Here is a 25,843-nt window from a genome sequence, read left to right on the forward strand (position 1 = left end):
CTGTCGGACGTCCATGACGTGTTTCACGTCTCTCAACTGAGAAAATGTGTAAGTAACCCAGAGAAGCGGGTATCCCATGAGAGCATTGATGTGCAACCAGACCTCACCTACAGAGAGAGGCCAGTAAATATTTTAGAAGAGTCTGAACGGAGGACCCGTCAGAAAACGACAAAGTTTTTCAGAGTTCAGTGGAGCAACCACACTGAGGGTGAAGCCACGTGGGAAAGGGAAGATTTTCTTCAGGCAGAATATCCATATCTATTTGAGGATCAGCAGAAATCTCGAGGACGAGATTTTTCCTAAGGGGGTAGGTGTTGTGACACCCAAATTTTATTTGGATTTTTCAAAAGATTTTATTTGACTTGAGGGAGGTGAATTAAAATTTTTTCTTCAAAAGGACCCTCCCTTTCAAATATTTTTCTCATGACAAGAGTTTTATTTGGATTCACCCAAGACTTGCTTTTGGTCTTGGAGGTCCTTGTCTTTTTATTTGAACTCAAGACAAAATACTTTTCACTTGAGAAAAATGCCTTTTTGAAAATCTCTTTGAAAATGCACTATGGCTTTTGGATAAATCCTTTGCCACTTTCAACATTTCTCTCTTGCCATGGCCTTAGTGCAAATCCACTCTCCTAAACCTTCCCTCACCTTTGGATCATGATTTGCATCAAATCCAGCAAGTTGAACCTCCCCATATGATTATTTTTCCATTTAAATCATATTCAAACAAATTTCTGTCTTCTATTCTAGCCATTGGTGATTTACAAAGGAACTCCACTTTCTGTTTTGATTTTTGCCCCCAAACCTTTTTCCCTTCCTAGTCCCTTGAACCCTCAACCTAGATCCATGAAGATCCACTGGTCTTCAGTTCAATTTTTTCAAACTACACTTGCTGCAAGTTTGGACCAGATTTGTCAAATTTGGTGAAATTCATTCAAATCCTTCTCCAAAAATTCCAAGTAAAATCAGGCAGCCTCTGGGTGCATTGAGTGGTCACCTCACCAAGTCCCAGCCCCAGGAAATTTTTTCTTATTGCCAAATCATTCTGTCGAACACCTGCAGTGCATTGTCAAAATCAGGTTCAGTAAAGTTCAGAGAACATTTCAGTGCACTGTCGTTTTCTACAGAACCCGACGTCGATCTCGCCAGTGCCGCTGTGTCGCCGTGTTCCCTGTCCCCTCCCCCTTGTCCTCTGCACCGCACGAGCGTCTGGCACCTTGCGAACGTCGGCGACGAGCAGCAGAAGGTGCGCCGCCCCGTGACCGACGCCAGCGGCGGCTTTGCGGCCGCCACAGAGAGGCGCGGCGCTGACGGCGCCACCCAGCGCCGCCCAAGCCATCGGAGCTCGCCGCGTGGCCTTCCACTCCCCAGAACGCGCTGCCACTCTCGTCGTGAACCGCTGGGCGCGGAGCGCGCTCTCTGCCGCCGACGTGCCCGTGCGGCCACCCCACCGTGGACCGGCGCCGTTACGCCAAGACCAGCCGGGATTAGTGGGGGAACGACACCAGTAACTTCCACTGATGCTGCCTGGCCAATCAAACCTCCTGCCAATGCACTGCATCGCCGTAATTGCTCGCCGGAGATTCTCCGTTCACGGCCACCCCGTCGATCCGCCTATAAATAGAGGCCCCGAGCTTCAACTCGAACCCACACCATCCCTGCACTCCACCTAGAGCATGCCTAGCCACTGGAAGAGCCCCGAGGAGGTCTCCTTCCTCAACTCCGGCCGCCGCGACCCGCCACGGGATCCAGCTCGATTCGCTCCCGTGCGTGCGCCTCTGCCTCCCATCTCTTGCCAGTAGCTTCACTATGCATCCCTCCTTCTGACCCGCGCTTCAATTCGAAGTTTGCAGCCCTCCACCGGAGTTCTCCACCATCACCCGAGCCGCCGTCCGCCGGAGAAAGTGTCGCCGTCGACTTGGTGCTCCCCGTTGGTCGAGTCCACCACCCACCGACGCGGAAGGACACGCTGAAGCTCTTGGTACCCTCCGATCCTCCTGACTCGCCGTGGTTCGACGCCGGCGTCCACCGCAGTCTTCGGGCGCCGGCGAGCTTTTTGAACCTGACATGTGGACCCCCCATGTCAACCTCTGTTCTATTCTCCCTCGAACCGTTTTCTGTTGGCGCCCTCGGGCAAAATACGCTTTCCCTCTTTAGCTAGCGCATTTCTTTCCGAAGCGTTTTCTGGTTTCTCAGTTTAAACCCTGGAACTTTTCTGTTTCATTACAGATGAGTCCCTGGACAGAAACCTTTATAACTTTTTAATAAAAAGGGATTTTTGAGTGATTCTTTTTCTGACAGTCTTAAAATTTTGTCTAGCTTTTTATGAGATTTATTTGGAAAAAATTTGGAGATATATTTATGCACGCGTTGGTTTTCACGTTAGTGCCTGTTTTCGTTATTGCCGTAGGTTCCGGAAGAGGTGACGGAGCCGCGAACTTCGCCGAGCTAGACTCCGACTTCTCCAAACTAGGCAAGCATGTTTGAAACTTTGATATGATAGGTGTTTTACATGTTTGCGTGAAAGTTTGTGCGTGGCCTATGAGTGTCGGTGAGTACCTCGTTGCTTGTGAGGCAACTACCCGCATGTTCCAAAGTTGCAATGATCTCTGGTGAGAGATGGCCTAATCATGTGGTGACATGAAGGGCAGCAAGGTGGTACTGTCGTAGCATACCAACCTTGTGTCATCCGACAATTTCCGACGTTAACGTGGACGGAGTCACGTTATCGTTCTTTTCCCCTCCGTGCTACCACGTGTTTCTTTGCCAATATGCGGTTTAGTAAGTTGGTAACCTCTTTCCGTGTACACACCAAACAGAGGGGCCGGGATGATGGTACCTTGGCCCAGGATTAAAGCCAGTCATCCGGTCAGGGGGCATGGGTGTTTCCGGTTGGGACCGAGAGGGGGGGCACCCCCTTAGAGCGCGCGTATAGAAATTTGATCCCATGCTACGCGAGGTTGTAGCCTCCCCGTCTCAAGGTTTTTCTTGAATGTTGCCGAGGGTGATCCCTGGCTTCGGAAGATTGAAAGGGTGTGTACTGGTTAGACGTGTTTCTTCCAAACACCGTAAACGGAACTAGTCCCCGTGACTACTGAAATCCGTTGGCTGTGGTTAAGTACAAACTGCAGAGTCAAATTCTTCCAAGTCATCGTATCCATGATCAAGTAGTGAAGTCAGTATATCCCTATCTATCCGCGTGGAAAACTTGTCCCCCGGTGAACAAGCTCAAGTGGTGAACCCAATTTAATTATTATTACTGTGGATGGACTAACCTTATATTTGTCTCGTACTTGTAATAATTTATAATCCCGAGCTACTGAATTATTGAGCTACAATATAAGCCCTTTATGTGATGTCGCTCAGACGTCCGACTGTGGCGTGTTTTTGTTTCTTACTTTAAATATAAGCCCTTTATGTGATGTCGCTCAGACGTCCGACTGTGGCACGCATTGCCTTTATTTTCTGTTATAAGCCCTTTATGTGGGGTCGCCCCGACGCCCGACTGCGGCATTATTATTATTGCAGTTTCCTCTCGAGGAGTCATTCAGACCCTCGTTTGGCACGAGTATTATTATTCTTGCAGTTTCCTCTCGAGGAGTCATTCAGACCCTCGTTTGGCACCAGTATTACTATTCTTGCAGTTTCCTCTCGAGGAGTCATTCAGACCCTCATTTGGCACCCAGTATTTATTATCTCTATGCCTGAACGCACTGGTTAATCTATACATATGCTCCATGTTTACATTTGTTATATCTTATGTCCGAACTGTCTTGCGAGTACTTTCATAGTACTCACCTGGCTTGTTGTTTTGGCCAGATGTTGACGAAGGCGATCTCTTGGATGAGGAGTTTGATAGCGCGTCCGACGCTTAGAGGAGTCCCAGTCAGTCCTGCGCGATTCCGGATATTGGTCACTTGTATTATATAGGCTTCCGCCACCCGTAATAAGTCTCCTCGAGCCTCACTCCGACGCTCGAAGAGCTGTAGTCTTCATGAGTCATATCTCTCGCTTCGCGGTGATATTTCCGCCTCCGTTATTATCTTGAGTTAGTAGTTATGCCACCCCATCCGCCGTCTGGTGTTATCGGCGTGCATGTAATAAATTGTTGGGCAGTCTCCGCTCAACCTTGTATTATATTCAGTACTCCTGGTATTTTTCTTCTGTGACCAAGATATTGTCTACCAGTGAGAAGGAATTCTTCCTTACTGGTCCATAAAAGGGATTGGTCTCTCAATAATTATTTTATTGAAAAACCGGTCGCGACACTTGCCGTTCTTCTTGAAGTTCCCCTTCTATCCCTTTGCCCTTTTCTTGAAACTAGTGGTCTTGTTAACCATCAACACTTGATGCTCTTTCTTTATTTCTACCTTCGTCGATTTCAGCATCGCGAAGAGCTCGGGAATTACTTTCGTCATCCCTTACATACTATAGTTCATCACGAAGTTCTACTAACTTGGTGATGGTGACTAGAGAATTCTGTCAATCACTATTTTATCTGGAAGAGTAACTCCCAGTTGATTCAAGCGATTGTAGTATCCAGACAATCTGAGCACATGCTCACTGCTTGAGCTATTCTCCTCCATCTTTTAGCTATAGAACTTGTTGGAGACTTCATATCTCTCAACTCGGGTATTTGCTTGAAATATTAATTTCAACTCCTGGAACATCTCATATGGTCGATGACGTTCAAAACGTCTTTGAAGTCCCGATTCTAAGCCGTTAAGCATGGTGCACTAAACTATCAAGTAGTCATCATATTGAGCTAGCCAAACGTTCATAACGTCTGCTCCTGCAATAGGTCTGTCACCTAGCGGTGCATCAAGGACATAATTCTTCTGTGTAGCAATGAGGATAATCCTCAGATCACGGATCCAATCCGCATCTTTGCTACTAACATCTTTCAACATAATTTTCTATAGGAGCATATCAAAAATAAACACATGGAAGCAACAACGCGAGCTATTGATCTACAACATAATTTGCAAAAATACTATCAGGACTAAGTTCATGATAAATTTAAGTTCAATTAATCATATTACTTAAGAACTCCCACTTAGATAGACATCCCTCTAATCCTCTAAGTGATCACGTGATCCATATCAACTAAACCATGTCCGATCATCACATGAGATGGAGTAGTTTCAACGGTGAACAACACTATGTTGATCATATCTAGTATATGATTCATGCTCGACCTTTCGGTCTCCGTGTTCCGAGGCCATATCTGTTATATGCTAGGCTCGTCAAGCTTAACCTGAGTATTCCGCGTGTGCAACTGTTTTGCACCCGTTGTATTTGAACGTAGAGCCTATCACACCCGATCATCACGTGGTGTCTCAGCACGAAGAACTTTCGCAACGGTGCATACTCAGGGAGAACACTTATACCTTGATAATTTAGTGAGAGATCATCTTATAATGCTACCGTCAATCAAAGCAAGATAAGATGCATAAAATATAAACATCACATGCAATCAATATAAGTGATATGATATAGCCATCATCATCTCGTGCTTGTGATCTCCATCTCCGAAGCACCGTCATGATCACCATCGTCACCGGCGCGACACCTTGATCTCCATCGTAGCATCGTTGTCGTCTCGCCAACCTTATGCTTCTACGACTATCACTACCGCTTAGTGATAAAGTAAAGCATTACAGGGCGATCGCATTGCATACAATAAAGCGACAACCATATGGCTCCTGCCAGTTGCCGATAACTCGTTTACAAAACATGATCATCTCATACAATAAAATTTAGCATCATGTCTTGACCATATCATGTCACAACATGCCCTGCAAAAACAAGTTAGATGTCCTCTACTTTGTTTTTTGCAAATTTTACGTGGCTGCTACGGGCTTAGCAAGAACCGTTCTCACCTACGCATCAAAACCACAACGATAGTTTGTCAAGTTGGTGCTGTTTTAACCTTCGCAAGGACCGGGCGTAGCCACACTCGGTTCAACTAAAGTTGGAGAAACTGGCACCCGCCAGCCACCTGTGTGCAAAGCACGTCGGTAGAACCAGTCTCGCGTAAGCGTACGCGTAATGTCGGTCCGGGCCGCTTCATCCAACAATACCGCCGAACCAAAGTACGACATGCTGGTAAGCAGTATGACTTATATCGCCCACAACTCACTTGTGTTCTACTCGTGCATATAACATCAACGCATAAAACCAGGCTCGGATGCCACTGTTGGGGAACGTAGTAATTTCAAAAAAAATTCCTACGCACATGCAAGATCATGGTGATGCATAGCAACGAGAGGGGAGAGTGTGTCCACGTACCCTCGTAGACCGAAAACCGAAGCGTTAGCACAACGCGGTTGATGTAGTCGTACGTTTTCACTATCCGATCGATCCATGTACCGAACGTACGGCACCTCCGTGTTCAGCACACATTCAGCTCGATGACGTCCCTCGAACTCCGATCTAGCCGAACTTTGAGGGAGAGTTCCATCAGCATGACGGCGTGCTGACGATGATGATGTTCTACCGACGCAGGGCTTCGCCTAAGCACTGCTACGATATTATCGAGGTGGATTATGGTGGAGGGGGGCACCGCACACGGCTAAGAGATCAAGAGATCAATTGTTGTGTCTTTGGGGTGTCCCTGCCCCCGTATATAAAGGAGCAAGGTGGGAGGCGGCCGGCCTAGGAGGAGGGCGCGCCAAGGGGGGAGTCCTACTCCCACCGGGAGTAGGACTCCTCCTTTCCTTGTTGGAGTAGGAGAGAAGGAAAGAGGGGGAGAGGGAGAACGAAAAGGGGGCTGCACCCCTTGTCCAATTCGGACCAGACGGGGGGTGCGCGCCTCCTTCCTTTTGGCATCTCTCCTCTATTCCCGTATGGCCCAATAAGGCCCAATATTTCTCCCCGGCGAATTCCCGTAACTCTCCGGTACTCCGATAAATACCCGAATCGCTCGGAACCTTTCCGAAGTCCGAATATAGTCGTCCAATATATCGATCTTTACGTCTCGACCATTTCGAGACTCCTCGTCATGTCCCCGATCTCATCCGGGTCTCCAAACTACCTTCGGGACATCAAAACACATAAACTCATAATATAACCGTCATCGAACTTTAAGCGTGCAGACCCTACGGGTTCGAGAACTATGTAGAGATGACCGAGACACGTCTCCGGTCAATAACCAATAGCGGAACCTGGATGCTCATATTGGCTCCCACATATTCTACGATGATCTTTATCGGTCAAACCGCATAACAACATACGTTGTTCCCTTTGTCATCGGTATGTTACTTGCCCGACATTCGATCGTCGGTATCTCAATACCTAGTTCAATCTCGTTACCGGCAAGTCTCTTTACTCATTCCGTAATACATCATCCCGCAACAAACTCATTAGTTGCAATGCTTGCAATGCTTGCAAGGCTTAAGTGATGTGCATTACTGAGAAGGCCCAGAGATACCTCTCCGACAATCGGAGTGACAAATCCTAATCTCGAAATACGCCAACCAAACAAGTACCTTCGGAGACACCTGTAGAGCACCTTTATAATCACTCAGTTACGTTGTGACGTTTGGTAGCACACAAAGTGTTCCTCCGGTAAACGGGAGTTGCATAAGCTCATAGTCATAGGAACATGTATAAGTCATGAAGAAAGCAATAGCAGAATACTAAACGATCAAGTGCTAAGCTAACGGAATGGGTCAAGTCAATCACATCATTCTCCTAATGATGTGATCCCGTTAATCAAATGAAAACTCATGTCTATGGCTAGGAAACATAACCATCTTTGATCAACGAGCTAGTCAAGTAGAGGCATACTAGTGACACTCTGTTTGTCTATGTATTCACACATGTATCATGTTTCCGGTTAATACAATTCTAGCATGAATAATAAATATTTATCATGATATAAGGAAATAAATAATAACTTTATTATTGCCTCTAGGGCATATTTCCTTCACGCACCAGAGCTGTTCCCGCTACGCCGTCGTTCGCCGCCTCGGATCTGCTTCCCCGCCGCCGACAGACGGCCACCGCACCACACTCAACAACTTGGCCATGGGTTCGTCCAAGGCTGCACCGTCCTCCACAACTTCTGGTTTCCGGCGAACAACAAGAAGATCGTCGAAAAAACAGAAGGAGGACACAGCACTGCCAGCAGAAAGAGGTACTCCTCTTCCCTTATTCGTGCAAATCTTACGTCTCCGCTCACACCGTATTCATCCCACGAAAGAAACTAGTTGAGCGCTTCTTACTGCATCTTCTTCGTGATACTAAATGCACAAGGTTTCCTCCCTTTTACCATTTCACCTTTGCTAGAGGTCAGTAGCCCGCCTCGATTTCAATTCAGGGTCAGTCGAACCGCAATTAAAAGAAGCAGCACCCGCTTAGGCGCGCGGAGCACCTAGTCCGCCTGTTCCCCGGGGAAGTGGCGCATCGGTGTCTATCATAGGGGTGTGGGGCGCAGGAGCTGCTTGCGCCCGATCTGGAGGTCGGCGGGGCTTGAATGGATGGCCGGGGGGGGGGGGGGGAGGGCGGTGCCAAGCACGACGGTGCGGTGAGGTCGAGGGGAGGGCACAGGCAGGGGAGGAATACTAGGCCGGTGGTCGCTGGCGTTTCGAGGAAGATCGTCAACACTGACTGGCTGGAGGTAGATGAAGGCGATCTGCCCGTTCTATGTACATCGGACGGTGCAGAAAAAATGGACTAACCTATTTGCTTTCAGTCAACTATTATTTTCATAGAATCCTGTAGTAATTTAGTGTGCCATGCATGTTGTAGAGCTATCATATGTCTCCCGTCATTTATTTCTCACCGACCTGCTATCTGCTAGCTTTACACTGTACTAATTGTGCACACACTTCACCCATACTCACACTATTGTTTTTTTATGCATGGGTATTTCAGACTCTGATGCAGTGTTGATGAATGCAGAAAAGAAAAGACAGAAGTCGCTCCAGTGTAATTCAAAGATAAGCACTAAGCGTTTCAGCGCTCTAATGGGTGCAGTGTCAGCAGTTGGAGACAGTAAACGTAGCTCTGCAGTTGATGATCTCAATTGCCACACACAACCATCCCAGGTGCTTGCTTTAACTTCGCGCTGTCAAATGTGGTTGCATGTTGCATATGGTGTCTAGATTGTATTGCTTCCAATTTGGTTAAATTGCATCTGCTTACTTTACACATTATACCTTTGATAATGACATGCCTTCCTGTTTTTGATACATACTACATATGTCTATTAACCATGTTCGTACATCAAACTAATGCTCTTTTGTATCCCTCGTTAATCACTTATGATGAGACAGTCACCCGAGTGGGTTATTGTGAGACGCCCTACTCGTTTAAAGAGTGCAGTGTCATCCTCCCCACATGATTCTCAAGAAACAACAAGGCTAAATGAAGATAGTCAACGTAGCTCTCTAGTTGATCACCCCAATTCCCCCACACCACCATCGCAGGTGCTTGCTCTTACTTGGCAGTGTGATATGTGGTTGCATGTTGCATATAGTGTCTACCTTGTAATGCTTCTAATTAGGGTAAATTCCATCTGCTTAGTTAACACATTATACCTGTGAATATGACATGCCTTCCTGTTTTTGGTACATACTACGTCTTTCTATTAACCATGTCCTTACATCAAACTACTTTTCTTGTGTATCCGTCATCAATGCTCCTAATTTGTTAAATTGCATCTCCTTAGCTTACACATTATACATGTGAATATGACACGCCTTCCTGTTTTTGGGTACATACTACATCTGCCTATCGCACCATGTTCTTACATCAAACTACTGTTCTTGTGTATCCTGCGTCTATCGCTTATGATGAGACAGTCACGTGCGTGGGTTAATATGAGACGCAATACTCCTATAAAGAATGCAATTTCATCCTCTCCACATGATTCTCAAGAAACAGCAAGCCTAAATGAAGATATTGAACGTAGCTCTGTACCTGAAAGACCGCACTTCCCCTACACCATCATCACAGGTGCTTGCTCTAACTTCGCAGTGTGATATGTGGTTGCATGTTGCATACGGTGTCTAGCTTGTAATGCTTCTAATTAGGGTAAATTGCATCTGCTTAGTTTACACACTATACCTGTGAATATGACATGCCTTCCTATTTTTGGTACACACTACATCTATGTGTTAGCCTTGTTCTTACATGAAACTACCTCTCTTCTGTATCCTGCATCAATCACTTACGATGACCCACCTTTATTCGTTGCATATTGCATATTATTTCTAGCTTGTTGCCATGTATTGCTTCTAATTTGGTCAAATACATTTGTTAGGGCACCCTTTTAATTTGGCAGAGTGATATTGGTTTCATCTTTCATATGGTTTCTAGCTTGCATCGATTCTAACATGTTCAAGCACCTTGTGCTTAGTTTACACTTTATACATCATACATGTCAATATGTCACGCCGTCCTGTTTTTCATACATATGCCATCCTCCTATCATGCGGCTGCCTTACATGAAAGTAGTGTTCGTCAGTATCATGCATCAATGAGTTCTGAAGAGCAAATTTTATTCCTTTTTCTTGTGGGTTTGACTTGACAAGGCAAAATCAAGAAAGAGGAAGGAAAAGAGTAAGGAAGGCGATGATGGTGGTCCTCTGCAGCAACGTAAACGGAGCATCTGTACCGATTCTCCTTGTACTGATAGTGCATTACAAGGTCCAAGTCTCCGCTCCCCTACTCCACCATCCAAGGTGCTTGCTCTAACTTGGCAGTGTGATATCTGGTTGCATGTTGCATATGGTGTCTAGCTCGTATTGCTCCTAATTAGTGTAAACTGCATCTGCTTAGCTTACACACGATACATGTGAATATGACAGGCTTTCCTGTTTTTGGTACATACTATATCTGTCTATCACACCATGTTCTTACATGAAACTACTTTTCTTGTGTATCCTGCATCCGTCACTTATGATGGGACACCTTTAAGTTGGCAGTGTGATATTGGTTTGCGTCTTGAATATGATTTCTAGCATGTATTGCTTCTAGTTTGATGAATGCCAACTATGACGAGACAATTTTAACTTAGCAGAGTGATATTGATTGCACCTTCCATATGGTGTCTTGCAGTGTTTCTAATTTGTTGAAGTGCCTTCTGCTTAGTTACCACATCATAGGTGTGAATATGTCAAGTCGTCCATTTTTTCGTACATATTCCATCCTCGTATCATGACTTTGCCTTTCATCAAAGTAGTGTTTGTCAGTATCATGCATGAATGAGTTCTGAAGAGCGAATGATATTCCTTTTTCTTGTCGGTATGACCTCACAATGCAAAATCAATAAAGCTGAAGGAAATTGGCAAGGCATTGGATGATGGTGGTCCTTCCGAGCAACTGAAACGGAGGTTCTCTATAGATTCTACTCCGCCATCCTCCCAACAAGATTCGCAAGACAACGCAAGGCTAGACAGTCAACGTAGCTGTGTAGATGATGAGCACATCTCCCCTACTCCACCATCACAAGTGCTTGCTCTAACTTGGCACTATTATATGTGGTTGCATGTTGCGTATGATGTCTAGCTTGTATTGCTTCTAACTTTGTTGAATTGCATCTGCTTACTTTACACATAATGCCTGTGAATATGACATGTGTTCCTGTTCCTACACCAGACTACTAGTCTTGCATATCCCGCATCACACTTATGATAAGGCACCTTTAAGTCGCCACTGTGATATTGGTTGTGTCTTGCATATGATTTCTAGCATGTACTGCTTCTAATTTGTTGAAACGCCATACAGTTTGAACTTGGCAGAGTGATATTGGTTGCATCTTTCATATGGTGTCTAGCTTGAAGTGCTTCTAATTTGTTGAAATGCCTTCTGCTTAGTTGCCACATCATAGGTGTGAATATGTCACACCATCCTGTTTTTCATACATATTCCATCCTCGCATCATGTGTTTGCCTTTCATCCGAGTAGTGTTCGTCAGTATCATGCATGAATGAGTTCTGAAGAGCGAATTTTATTCCTTTTTCTTATCGGTTTGACTTCACAATGCAAAATCATTACAGCTGAAGGAAATTAGTCCGGCGGTGGATGATGGTGGTCCTTCGGAGCAACTCAAATAGGGGGTCTCTATAGATTCTACTCCGCTATCCTCCCAACAAGATTCGCAAGACAACACAAGGCTGGACAGCCAACGTAGCTGTGTAGATGATGAGCACATCTCCCCTACTCCACCATCACAGGTGCTTGCTCTAACTTGACACTATTATATGTGGTTGGATGTTGCATATGATGTCTAGCTTGTATTGCTTCTAACTTGAATTGCATCTGCTTACTTTACACATAATGCCTGTGAATATGACACGTGTTCCTGTTTCTAGAACATACGTGTACATGATGAGCACATCTCCCCTACTCCACCATCACAGGTGCTTTCTCTTACTTGGAACTGTGATACGTGGTTGCGTTTTCCGTATGATGTCTAGTTTGTATTGCTTCTGATTATGTTGAATTGCATCTGCGTAGCTTACAACTTATACCTGCAACGATCACTTACCCATAAGACACATTTAACTTGGGACTGTGATGTAGGTTGCATCTTGCATTGTCTTCTAGCTTGTACTGCTTCTAATTTCTTGAAATGGCACTTACGACGAGACACTTTTTACCTGATAGAGTGATATTGGTTGCATGTTCATATGGTGTCTAGCTTTCATTTCTTCTAATTTTGTTGAAATGCCTTCCGCTTACTGTTTTTTCATACATATTCCATCCTCCTATCGTACGTGTGAATATGAAACGTTGTTTTTTTTGTATATATTCCATCCTCCTATCCTGCGCTTGCCTTACATCAAAGTAGTGTTCATCTGTATCATGCATCAGCCAGTTATGCAGAGCTAATTTTATTCATCTTCTTGTGGTTTTGACTTCATAAGGCAATATTAGAAAATAGGAAGGAAAAGAGTAAGTTAGGGGATGTTGGTGGTCCTCCGGACCGACGCAAACAGAGACTCTCTAGATTTGCCACTGCTACTGCTAATGAAGTTGAAGTCCCAAGTCAACATGATGAGTTCATCTCCCATACTCCACCATCGCAGGTGCTTGCTCTCAGTTGACAGTGTGATAATTGGTTTCATGTTGCATATGTTGTCTAGCCTGTATTTCTTCTATTTTGATTAAGTTGCACGTGCTGAGTTCATACGTTATACATGTGCATATGACATGGCTTTCTGTGTCTAGAATACACTGCATCTATCTATCATACCATGTTCTTACATCAAAGTACTGCTGTTGTGTATCCCGCATCAGTCACTCATGATTGGACGCTTTTAACATGGCAGTTTGATAGTGGTTGCATCTTGCATTGATTTCTATGTTGTACTGATTCTAATTTTTCGAATTGCCACTTATGACAAGACACTTTTAACTTGGCAGAGTAATATTGGTTGCATCTTTCATATGGTGTCTAGCTTGCATTACTTCTATTTTCTTGAAAATCCTTCTGCTTAGTTTGCGCATCGTAGCTGTGAATATGTCATGCCGTCCTGTTTTTCTTACATATTCCATCCTCATACGGTTGTCTTACATCAAAGTATTGCTTGTCTGTATCATGCATCAATGAGTTCTGAAGAGTGATTTTATTCTTTTGTGTTGTGGGTACAGCTTGACATGGCAAAGTCAAAAAAGAGCAAGGAAAATAATATAGTAGGGAGTGCTGTTACTCGTCGGGTGAAACGGAAAAGGTTCTGCCGTCGAGATTCTGCTGGTACTTATAGTGCAGTAGAAGGTCCAAGTCCACCGGCTAAATCTACAAACACAGTATCACCTGCTCCACCAGCTGCAGCATCTGCTTCAACTGTACCGGCATCTCAACTAGTTACTCGTTCGTTTGCTCTGGAACTGGCCAGTTCCCAAGCTGCCTTCACACCTAACACTACTTCCGAAGCACTGCTGACACAACAGGACTTGTCAAGATCAGATGAACCTCATGAGCATCAACACCAAGACGGTACCTGACCGAGTCAAGTTGCAGTTGCATGCTCCTTTATATGCTCTGACTGTTTGATGTACACTAACACTTTCCATATTCGTTGTTGAACTAGCACCACGGCGCAAGTTCTAACAAAATTAAGGAGGAAGAATGGAGATCCATTTTGAGGCAGGTTTAACAAAATCTAAAGGAGGAAGAATGGAGATCCATTTTGAGGCAGGTTTAAAAAGGCCACGTGATGCTACAGAGTCAGCCAAGTTAGTATCAGAGGCAACCGTTGCCGTTAGGTCTCATGCACGTATCCTCCCAACGTGGATCTAGTACAGGAATGAGAAAGACAATACCCAGTTTAACACCTTCCTTGACCATTTATCCGTAACTAATGTTATTCATCACAATTAGTAATATTGTCTTGCTCTGTCCCATACTTTCTAGCTTCCTCCTAATAAGACTCACATTGTTTTTTCATCAGATGAGGTTCAAGTTGGATCCGAAAGATGATGCAACTAAACAAGCATGCACTCATGTTTTTCAGTCTGCTCTGCGACAGTATCGGTACCACCTTAGAAAATCTCACTTTGAAGGCAAGGCTAACAATGAAATCGCCCAAACATCTCCAGTGGAATATATTACAGATGAAGACTGGACATCCCTCGTTAAACACTGGTCTGATCCAAAGTATCAGGTAGGCTATATGTATTTGATCAGACCACATATTGAACTTGTATTTATGTATGTGCCTTACAAGTGTATCTTCTTCTAGGCTAACTGTTTGAACAACAAAACCAACCGTTCTAAAGTGAAATTCCAACAGACAACAGGATCTCGTAGCTATATTGCACACTGCGAGGCTCTTGTAAATAGCTGCTACTTCCTTCTTTTTTTGTGCCATATTATCGTATCTATTTTGACTTGTTCCAAATACAGAGGAAAGCCTGTGCGGACCAAAAAGAACCTGAACCGAATGCAGTGCAAATCTTCAAGGATTGCCACACCAGCAAGATGAAGGGCATGAGCACACTAGTTCAAGCCGCTGTTGTAAGTCCTTACTCCTCCTGCCTTGAACTGATTGGTACTGTGATGTGTTCATTTAACTACTTGGTTTGCAGCCAATGTCAGTTACTCTGTTCACTTTTATTCACAGTTGTCTTAACGTATCATTTCACCTTACATGGTTTAAAAGAGATGAAGGATATTCTTTTGGTCTTGATCTGTAATCTAGTTGTTATGTTCACGTGCGCACACAATGATAAAATAGCCTGTTTGTTTTATATCTGTTTGCCCATGATATGAATGATGTCATACTATGTTCATCCTACTTTAAACCATGTCTCTTTATCCTTAGATGTCAACGAATGTGAGGAAATAGACAACACAGTAGGCATGCTACATGGACATATGTTCCGAAAGTGATTTTATTATGTAGTTGGCACTACAATACATGCTAATGTATTACAGTAGTTCACCAAAATAAGTTATGTATAAACGTTTAACCTACTTTGTTTGTTTTTGTCTCATTAGTAACTTATCTGGTACACTAATCTGCAAGTTCAAACTTTTAGGAAGCTATGGAACAAATGATTGAACAGCCACAACCACCTGAAGGTGACGAGGCTACTACAGGCACAATGTCACCTCTTGCTACAGTGCGTCAGTATCTCTCCACTAACAGTGCAAAAAGCACCTTCCTGCGTAATTGTGGGTTGGTTGTCAAGGTAACCTCGTCCAAATCGCCTACTGAACAAAATCTTCCTGCTAGACAGAGTGATATATCTGTGCTCCAAACACAAGTCCAATCCCTAATGGACGTTGTTTCGGAAACAAGAATAGTGGTTGAGAAATGTCGTCAAGATATGAATGGTTTTGAAACCAGACTATCAGACATTCGCTTCGTTGTTCAAGAGCAATGGCGGAAAAAAGGTGGAGATCATGCTGCTCCATCAGATTCTACAGCCTGAAACATTAGCACTCGGGTCAAATGATCTGTGCTTCTATACACCTGATGGTGCTTTTATCTGGAAGGACTGTAAACTTTATGCCAACATGCCTTTTGTTGTATGGTTGGAATTTATTTTGTTGTGATACAACATTTATGATGCTGCCTCTGGCTGCAGTAATTACGACGCTATTTTTGTATATTGTAGGTTTATCTTAGTAATGTATTCGGCCGAAAGCTTCGTAGGAGCTCAACATGCCAACATTCGTCGGGCCCATTCCAATTGGGCTAAAAACGATTACGGGCCAAAATTGGCATGTAGCCCACTAAAAATATCTGGGCCTAAATCAGCATAAGCCTTCATATTTTTCTGGTAGGCCTGTGCCCATAGTGGGCCTTTAACAGGCCTATACATAATTTGGGCCCTCAGTAAAAATAGGCCGTTTACAGGTGTAAATATCTGAAGCCCATAAAAAACATGGGCCTTTAATAGACCAAAAGTGAGATTGGGCCCTGATTGCGCCAAATAACCCACTGGACTTAACAGGCCGAAATGGTGGCCCATTTACGATGCGGATCTTTGACAGGCCGAAATTCGAACGGGCCATAAATGCGTCGACCTAATACACGGGCCTTTAACAGGCCGGAACTTCGGTCGGGCTAGATTATCATCATTTTTATATGGGCCGTTAATGGGCCCGATATGACGTTGGGCCACATATGGCCCATGGTTTACGTCCGGCGTTAACAGGCCGAAAATGACAACAGGCCGAAAGTGGCCCAAAGCAATAGTGGGCCTCTAACAGGCCGATTGTCAGACATGGCCGAATATGACCCAAATCCTTCACGGTCATTTATGGGCCAAAATTTTTGATGGCCTGTAAATGGGCCCAAATGAAGCCGGACCTTTAACAGGCCGGAAATACACCGGGACGTAATTCGGCCCAATTACTTAGCGGACAGTTAACGGGCCAGAAGTGACCATGGGCCGCGTTGATGACAAGTTTAGGACAGGCCGTTGACAGGCCGATTTGACAGAGAATGTTGGGCCTTTACCTGGGCTGGCCCATTATGGTCTACAGAATCTTGTGGGCCTTTAGTTGGGCCGGCCCATTGTGGTCCGCAAAATCTTGTGGGCCTTTAGCTGGGCCGGCCCATTATGGTCTGAAAAATCATGTGGGCCTTTAGCTGGGCCGGCCCATTATGGTCCGCTAAATTTTGTGGGCCTTTAGCTGGGCCGGCCCATTATGGTCCGCTAAATCTTATGGGCCTTCGGTTGGGCCGGCCCATTTAAACTTTGTGGGCCACTTTTGGGCCGGTCCACGTGTCAACATATCATAGGCCCATCTCGACAGTTGGATGAGTGACACCTGTGCCAACGCAGAGCTGACGCGTGGATCCGTCAGCCAAGGAGAATTTTACACGTGGAAAATCGGCATTGGTCATGGCTGTTAACGGGTTATCGGATCGAAAATCCGACCCGATAGCTTAACGACGTTCTGTTACGGTGGATGCCACGTGTCGGTCACCCTTGATGAAAGCACTTCTGTGACGCGCGATTTATCGTCATGGAAGTGGACACTTCCGTGATGATAATTTTGGCCATGTCATGGAACACTTCTACGACAGCACAGGTATGACTATCTTGATTCTGTCATAAATTTGTCATGGATGTACATGCATGACAGAAAACGCGACCTACTGTGACAAACACGTATCATCACGGAAGTGTATTTTTTTGTAGTGATGGGCTTCCTCAAATTGCCCTAGGTCTTCGTGAGCAAGCGAGTTCGATGCACACCCACTTAGTTTTCGTTTTGAGCTTTCATAAACTTATAGTTCTAGTGCATCCGTTGCATGGCATTCCCTACTCACTCACATTGATATGTATTGATGGGCATCTCCATAGCCCGTTGATACGCCTAGTTGATGTGAGACTATCTCCTTCTTTTTGTCTTCTCCACAACCACCGTCTATACCACCTATAGTGCTATGTCCATGGCTCACGCTTATGTATTGCGTGAAAGTTCAAAAAGTTTGAGAACGTTAAAAGTATTGAACAATTGATTGGCTTGTCATCGGGGTTGTGCATGATTTAAATATTTTGTGTGATGAAGATGGAGCATAGCCAGACTATATGATTTTGTAGGGATAAGCTTTCTTTGGCCATGATATTCTGAGAAGACATAATTATTTTGTTAGTATGCTTGAAGTATTATTGTTTTTATGTCAATATTAAACTTTTGTTTTGAATCATACGGATCTGAACATTCATGACACAATAAAAAGAATTACATGGATAAATATGTTAGGTAGCATTCCACATAAAAAATTCTATTTTTATCATTTACCTACTTGAGGACGAGTAGGAATTAAGCTTGGGGATGCTTGATACGTCTTCAATGTTTCTATAATTTTTTATTGTTCCATGATATTATATTATTTGTTTAGGATGTTTTATGTGCATTAATATGCTATTTTATATGATTTTGGGGACTAACCTATTAACCTAGAGCCCAGTGCCAGTTCCTGTTTTTTCCTTGTCTTAGAGTTTCGCAGAAAAGGAATACCAAACAGAGTCCAAATGGAATGAAAATTTCGCGGTGATTTTTCTTGGACCAGAAGACATCTAAAGGGCTTAGAGTGGATGTCAGGAAAGCCACGAGGCGGCCACAAGGTCGGGAGGCACGCCCAGGGGGGTAGGCGCGCCCCCACCCTTGTGGGCCACTATGACTCCACCGACCTATTTCTTCCGCCTATATATTCTCAAATTTCCCGAGATCTGATGAATTGTTGATTTATGATCAGCTTATCTATGTATGTTATTTGAATCTCCACTAAATTCTTATATGCATGATTTGATACCTTTGCAAGTCTCTTCGAACTATCGATTTGGTTTGGCCAACTAGATTGGTTTTTCTTGCAATGGGGGAAGTGCTTAGCTTTGGGTTCAATCTTGCGGTGCTCAATCCTAGTGACAGAAGGGGAACCGACACATATTGTATTGTTGCCATCAAGGATAAAAAGATGGGGTTTTTCATCACATTGCTTGAGTTAATTCCTCTACATCATGTCATCTTGCTTAAAGCGTTACTCTGTTCTTATGAACTTAATACTCTAGATGCAGGCAGGAGTCAGTCGATGCGTGGAGTAATAGTAGTAGATGCAGGCAGGAGTCGGTCTACTTGATACGGACGTGATACCTATACGCATGATCATTGCCTTAGATATTGTCATAACTTTGCGCTTTTCTATCAATTGCTCGGCAGTAATTTGTTCACCCACCGTAATATTTTCTATCTTGAGAGAAGCCTCTAGTGAAACCTATGGCCGGCGGGTCTACTTTCCATCGTATAAGTTTCCGATCTACAATTTTAGTTTCCTATTTACTTTCTTTGCAATCTTTTACTTTCCGTTCCACAAACCAAAAATACCAAAAATATTACTTTACCGTTTATCCATCTATATCAGATCTCACTTTGCAAATAACCGTGAAGGGATTGACCACCCCTTTATCACGTTGGGTGCAAGTTGGTGTTTGTTTGTGCAGGTATTCGGTGGCTTGTGCGTTGTCTCCTACTGGATTGATACCTTTGTTCTCAAAACTGAGGGAAATACTTACTCTACTTTGCTACATCACCCTTTCTTCTTCAAGGGAAAAACTAACGCAAGCTCAAGGGTAGCACGTGTGGATGTATGTCCTCGGCGGGTTTGTTTTTGGTGGATTCGCTCGGATCTAGTGATCGTTTGTCTTTGTTTGTGTGTCTTCAGTTTGAATCCTTTCGATCTACACTACTCTTCATTAGCGACGGTTCTTGTTCTCGTGTGCTGATCCTATGAGGCTTTAGCACGACAACTTCCTAAATTTTTACTACAATAAGTTTTGTCTGGTCCCGGCGAGGGAGTGGCGATGACGATGGTGTGCCTTTGGCTCATTTCAGTGCTTGTTGTCGTTGCTAGGTTGTGTACAAATCTGCATGCCTTTTTTTATGTTCGTTGTACTGCCATAAGTAAAGATGAATAGATCAAAAGTTTTCACGTAATAAAAGAAGCTTCGATGCATAGGTGCAAAAGATCCGAAAACTACCGAAAATGACAATAATGCTTCTGTGGTGTGGCTATATTCGGGCTTACTCTGACCAACTTCCTAATACTACGTAGGGTCACCAAACAATGCTTTTGAGCTTTCTTCAGGATTTGGTCCGAAATGTTCGGAAGATTCCCACGTGTTAAGATGGATCTAAACCAATCCATTTTTTATATACATACAATATGCCGACAGTTAAATAACTTGTTAGAAACGCAAGATAGCCAATACGAAATGCTCGAAAAATGGCCGCGCTTAAAGGATGCCCTCAGCGTCGAGGAAGATGTGCTAGGGTGTATGTGTGACTCGTTCAGATCATGACTTCAAACAAATACAAAAAAATTGAACTATCCATGATTAGTACCAATGAATAGGATATAGCTTCTCTATCCTAGATTTCTATGGTATATGAAATTTATGGTTTCCTTTGGTGCAAATTCAATTATCTAAATTGGAAATAAGAAGCAATTCTCCCATTAGTAGCAAATGGTTATCTATTCAGTGGAGAAAATAGTAATAAAAAGAAAAAGGCTTATGCTCCTTTATCTGAAAAGAACGCAAAAAAATATGGTGGAGCGTGTTATGAGTGTCTACGTGGTGGACTTGATTTTTCCATAGATGATGAAAACGTAAACTCACAACCATTTATGCACTGGAGAGACTATTTTGTCTTTTTGCCGGCGCTAACGCGAATGGCTTTCGCACTAGTTGCTCAATCTATTGCTTGTTTTGTTCGAGGTTGAGCTCACCAGCCGCCCTACGTCACTAATCTTCCTAACTTCTGGTGGTGTATTTGTATTTTAGTAAATCTAAATTTATATTTATTGATCCATCATGCTTCCATGCATCTAATTTTGCCATTTGGATTTTAAAATTTTGAATTTGTAATCTTATTGTGCCTTTTATTTTTCTTTGTTGGCTACTCCAGGTTTCAAGAGGGACGCTAGGTTATTAAATACCGGTCATAAATTGAATCTTGAATATGTTTGCACACTTTGGGCAAGAAACGTCTACATTGACTTGGTCCTACCATCCACCATTACGGCTTGTTTGGTTTGAAGAGTGTTTGTGGGATTTTATTCCATCGGATATTTTCCTTCAAATAGAGCTAGATATGAATGGTGCTACTTCTAGCAAGTTTCATATAATAAATTACAGCAACCACTTTGACCTAGGGCGTGTTTGGTTGCAGTAGTGAACAGTAGCTTCATTGCATACACATCTCAACCCAGTCTGGTTGAGCAAAAACAGCCCCAAATGCGTCATCTGCAAGTTGTTTGGTTGCCTGCATCTAGGGTCCTTGCATTAGGTAATATGCAAGTGCACTTTATTTGGTTGCCTGCATTGGCCCAAGGGGAACATGAACACGGTGTTTGGTTGCATACAGCGTACATGGTGTGTTTTCCTTGTACCCTAGTTGGTGAGCTTACCCACAATGATCACACCTAGCACACCAATGCCACATCACAGCAATGGCGATGAACTGGGTGAAGATGTTGAAGTTCTTCCACTTTGACACCTCCAACCTTTCCACTATCAACACTGCTGCCTCCGTGCTTTCGCACCCAGTTGGAGTAAGCTTGTTCTGCTGCCTGCCTAGTCTTGAACCCTCTATGGCTACTGTTGCTATATGATGCCACTTGTGCATTGGCTTCTTCCGATGAACTGTAAACCCCTGGAGCCTTACCGATGAACATGTCATACCACTTTCCCTAGCATGCACAAGAGCAAGAGTTGAAGCAGCAAATCAATGGAGCAAACAAGTAGCAAGCAAAGTAGCACACAAACAACAATGGAGCAGAACAGAATAAGTAAAGCATGCATGATCATACGGCATAGCATGCAAGTTCTACCTAGCACTACCATGCTGTTATCCTACCACCACATCCAAAAGAGGGTGTCGTCCTACCATCGCAAGTTCACCATAATCGTGAGGGATTAGTATATACCACCTCACCAAAATATACAAACCATCAAATAGTTTTCCAGCCCTAGCTACACAAAATGTATGTCATCATCGTCATCGTCGTTGTCGTCGTCGTCGTCGCCATCGCTGTCGGGGATCATGCACGCTCACAGGCTGCACTACTCTAGTAGTAGTGCTTTCCCAGCCATCTCCTGAGCCACATCACCGTGTGAGCGTCTGCCATGGCAACGAACCCAACACCCTGGGCCTTGTTGTCAAGCAGGTGGCTGAGAGCTGCCATGAGAGCCTTGTCGCTGAAGCCACCCTGGGTCATGATAGCGCCATACAGGTCAGGGTGGACGTCGGGGGGCTTGCACTCCCTGATGGCTGTTGCCACCTCCTTCACCGCCTTAGTCATGCTACAAAAGACATTGAGCTCCTCCTCCATCAGGCCTCCTCTCTTCCTCTTCCTATCATGGACGGGGTCAAAGGGCTTGTTGAAGGGCTTCTCGAAGGGCTTGTCAGGGCCACCAAGGACCTCGACGTCCGGGGTCCCAGGGAAGTCTGGCATGGGAGAACCAAGAGGCTCCCCCGAGCCCATGGCATGCTTCCCAGTTGCCAGCCCGAAGGAGAAGATGTGCTGCATTTGGCCGTAGTTCTGTATGGGTGTGTTGAGGAACTCAGCATCCCTTGGGTGGTCCTAAGAATGAAACACAAGTGTTGTTAGTTGCGATTAGGAGTAGGCAATGGTGGACAGTATGAAAAGAAAGAGGGTTGTGACCTAACTGCGACATGGCCGGCGTAGTGCTCTGGCTCCAGAACTTTGGAGCAAGTGTTCTCATCCCATAACTACAAAAAAAGACACATCCGTGACATTTTGGGCCGAAGGAATTCTTTTCTGTCATGCTTATGACACTTCTATGACGATAATTGTGACAAAACCCGGTATCATCATAGAGTTGGTGGGTTCCTACTTCTATGACAAAAAGTCATGACAGAAAATGGGCTTTTCGTCCTGGCCAGGCCGAAGACACAGCTGCATGACATTCTTTGGGCTGTCCATGACAGAAAAAACCATGGTGGAAGCGAGGGCGAGGAAAATATCAGGGAGTTCCCGGTTACGGTGGGTGGTTGGGGCCGAGCGATGCACGGAGGTTTGCGCATTTCTCTCATACATGTACACGCGCGTGTGTGCTAGGCGTTACGCTCTAACTGAACCCAAGCGAGGCATTGGGCTCTAACTGAACCCGAGCGATTGCACTCGCTATGTTACTGAACCCCGATCGATCCCTTGTTGTTAACTGAACCCGAGCGATTGCACTCGCTATGTTACTGAACCCCGATCGATCCCTTGTTGTTAACTGAACCCGAGTGATTCCTTCGCTGCTGCCGCTAATTGAAGCCGATCGATGCTGCCTCTTGATGAACAGTGAGCGTTGTTGGGGGGTGGATGAACAGGACCCCGTGGTAGTAGATGTCGTTTCCGCTGGATGAACAGGACCACGATCGATCGAGCCGGTTGGGGGTGGATGGACAGGACCCGTGGAGGGCTGGATGAACAGAATGACCCCATGGAGGGATGATTGAACAGTAGCTGGTGGAGGGCTGGATGGATAATAGCCCGTGGAGGGGTGGTTGAATAGGAACCCGTAGAGAGGGCTGGTTGAACAGTAGACAGTGGAGGAGCGGTGGAGGCTGGATGAACAGGAGCCCGTGGATGAACAGTCGCAGGTGAAGGCAGGAGGAGGTCGACGATGAATGAACAGTAGCCCGTGGAGGCTGGAGGAGGTCGACAGTGGAGATGAACAGTAGCCCGTGGAGTCCCGTTTTGCGGTACGTCACACCCTCCCGATGAATAGGACCCCCGTTTTGACCGTAGCGCTCCAACACAAGTCAGTTTCCTCCGTTTTGTGGTACGCCACACCCCTCCCGATCAACAGGACCTCGTTTCGACCGTAGGAGGTCCAAGAGAAGTTCGTTTCCTCTGTTTTGCGGTACACCAGACCCCTCCCAATGAATAGGATCCCGTTTCGACCATGGCCGGTCGAACACAAGGCCGTTTCCTCCGTTCTACGGTACGCCAGTCCTCGTTTCGATCGGCTATCGCAGTTTCTCCGTTTTGACCCAGCCATGTACATGAGCCCTGGCCGTACGTATGCACGAGTAGGCGTTCGAGACCCCGCCTGTATGTACGTACGTGGCTATATTTACTTTCTTGCACCCTGGCTGTACGTACGTGTACATAATATTAACGGGACTGCATGACATGCTACGTGTGATGGAGTCCTGGATTAAGGGCTCGTCGGGCGTCCGGCCTGTGGGACATAGGCCGGATTGATGGGCTGTGCAGATACAAGACCGAAGACTTTCACCCCTGTCCGGATGGGACTCTCCTTGGCGTGGATGGTAAGCTTGGCATTCAGATATGAAGATTCCCTTCTCTGTAACCGACTTTGTACAACCCTTGTCCCCTCTGGTGTCTATATAAACCGGAGGGATTAGTCCCTGGAGGCAATCATAATCATACATGCTAGACTTCTAGGGTTTTAGCCATTACGATCTCGTGGTAGATCAACTCTTGTAATACTCATATTCATCAAGATCAATCAAGCAGGAAGTAGGGTATTACCTCCATAGAGAGGGCCCGAACCTGGGTAAATATCGTGTCCCCTATCTCCTGTTACCATCGACCTTAGACGCACAGTTCGGGACCCCCTACCCGAGATCCGCCGGTTTTGACACCGACATTGGTGCTTTCATTGAGAGTTCCGCTGTGACGTCGAAGACAGGATTGTTCTCTGGCCTTGTTATCAAGGACAGTATCACCTCCGGAGGGGCCCTGGCCTAAGGCCAAACCCTCCGGCTGGGCGGCTTTACCATGACCGCCCGTAGGGCCGTTAAGCCGGCGATGACTTCCCGGGTCATCGAAAATCACCTCCGTGTTGACTCTGAATACTCCAAATGGATGGATCCGACGGAGTTGTTGTCTTTAAACGAACTCCTAGATCATCGCCGCTTTGGGGGTCGCTACAGACTACGATTGGATTGGGCTTAAACCCGATCAAAGAGAAATCAAATCTCCGCCGATCACCCATCAGATAGCTGTAGTAGAGGCGCAAAACGACAACTCTTCCTCTATATTGAGGACAAACTATGTTCGGATTTCCGAGCTCGAAGAGCCGAATACCTGTCCGCGGAACGACGTGCCCTGTCCTCTGAACCTAAAATCGGATGACGGGCCTGAAAAATCAGTTGATATCCCAGAGCCCGAACCATTAAGCTCGGAGATTTCTCAAACTCTGGATCCCAAATTTGGTCAGGGTTCGGATTTAAAGCCACCCACCCACCCAGATATACGCGATCTCATGTACATACATCAGCAGTCTCCGGAAACAGTCCATCACTTTTGGGCCAGATTCCTCCTTGTCAAAGACAAGATTAAAGATTACCGCGACAAAGATGCGATCTCAGCATTCTGCAATAATTGCACAGACGTACGAATCCTCAACGCCATCAACCGCCGTCGCGTACTACACTTCGCTGACTTGGCAACCATCGTACAAAAGTACTGCGCAATGGAAAGTGCCTAGAAAACTCAGGCAGCTCGCTGGGAACCATCGGTTTCCACTCAACCCTTCGTCCAGGCAAAAAGGATGCATCCTCGCGGGCACCCGAACCAACAGTAAAGAAATCTAAACCCATTACAGGGCGCGGAACCGTTCTGGAGGGATGGCTTGATAGGCCATGCAAAATACACACAACATCGGATACCATACCAACCTACAACCTTAGAGCATGTTGGATACTCCGGCAAGTGGCCAAGAGCGGCGAGGATATCCTCACCAAAAATACCCCAGAGCAACACCCCCGGAAGACAACAACCTCAGCGTATTGACGGTCTTCGAGACTTTTGCTTCAAACAACGGTGCAAAAGGGCCCTCCGCGACCTCGCCGAAGTCTGCCAAGTCACGGCAACAAACC

The sequence above is a fragment of the Aegilops tauschii genome, chromosome 1 (genome assembly GCF_002575655.3).
Source record: "Aegilops tauschii subsp. strangulata cultivar AL8/78 chromosome 1, Aet v6.0, whole genome shotgun sequence".
NCBI classification, from domain to species: domain Eukaryota; kingdom Viridiplantae; phylum Streptophyta; class Magnoliopsida; order Poales; family Poaceae; genus Aegilops; species Aegilops tauschii.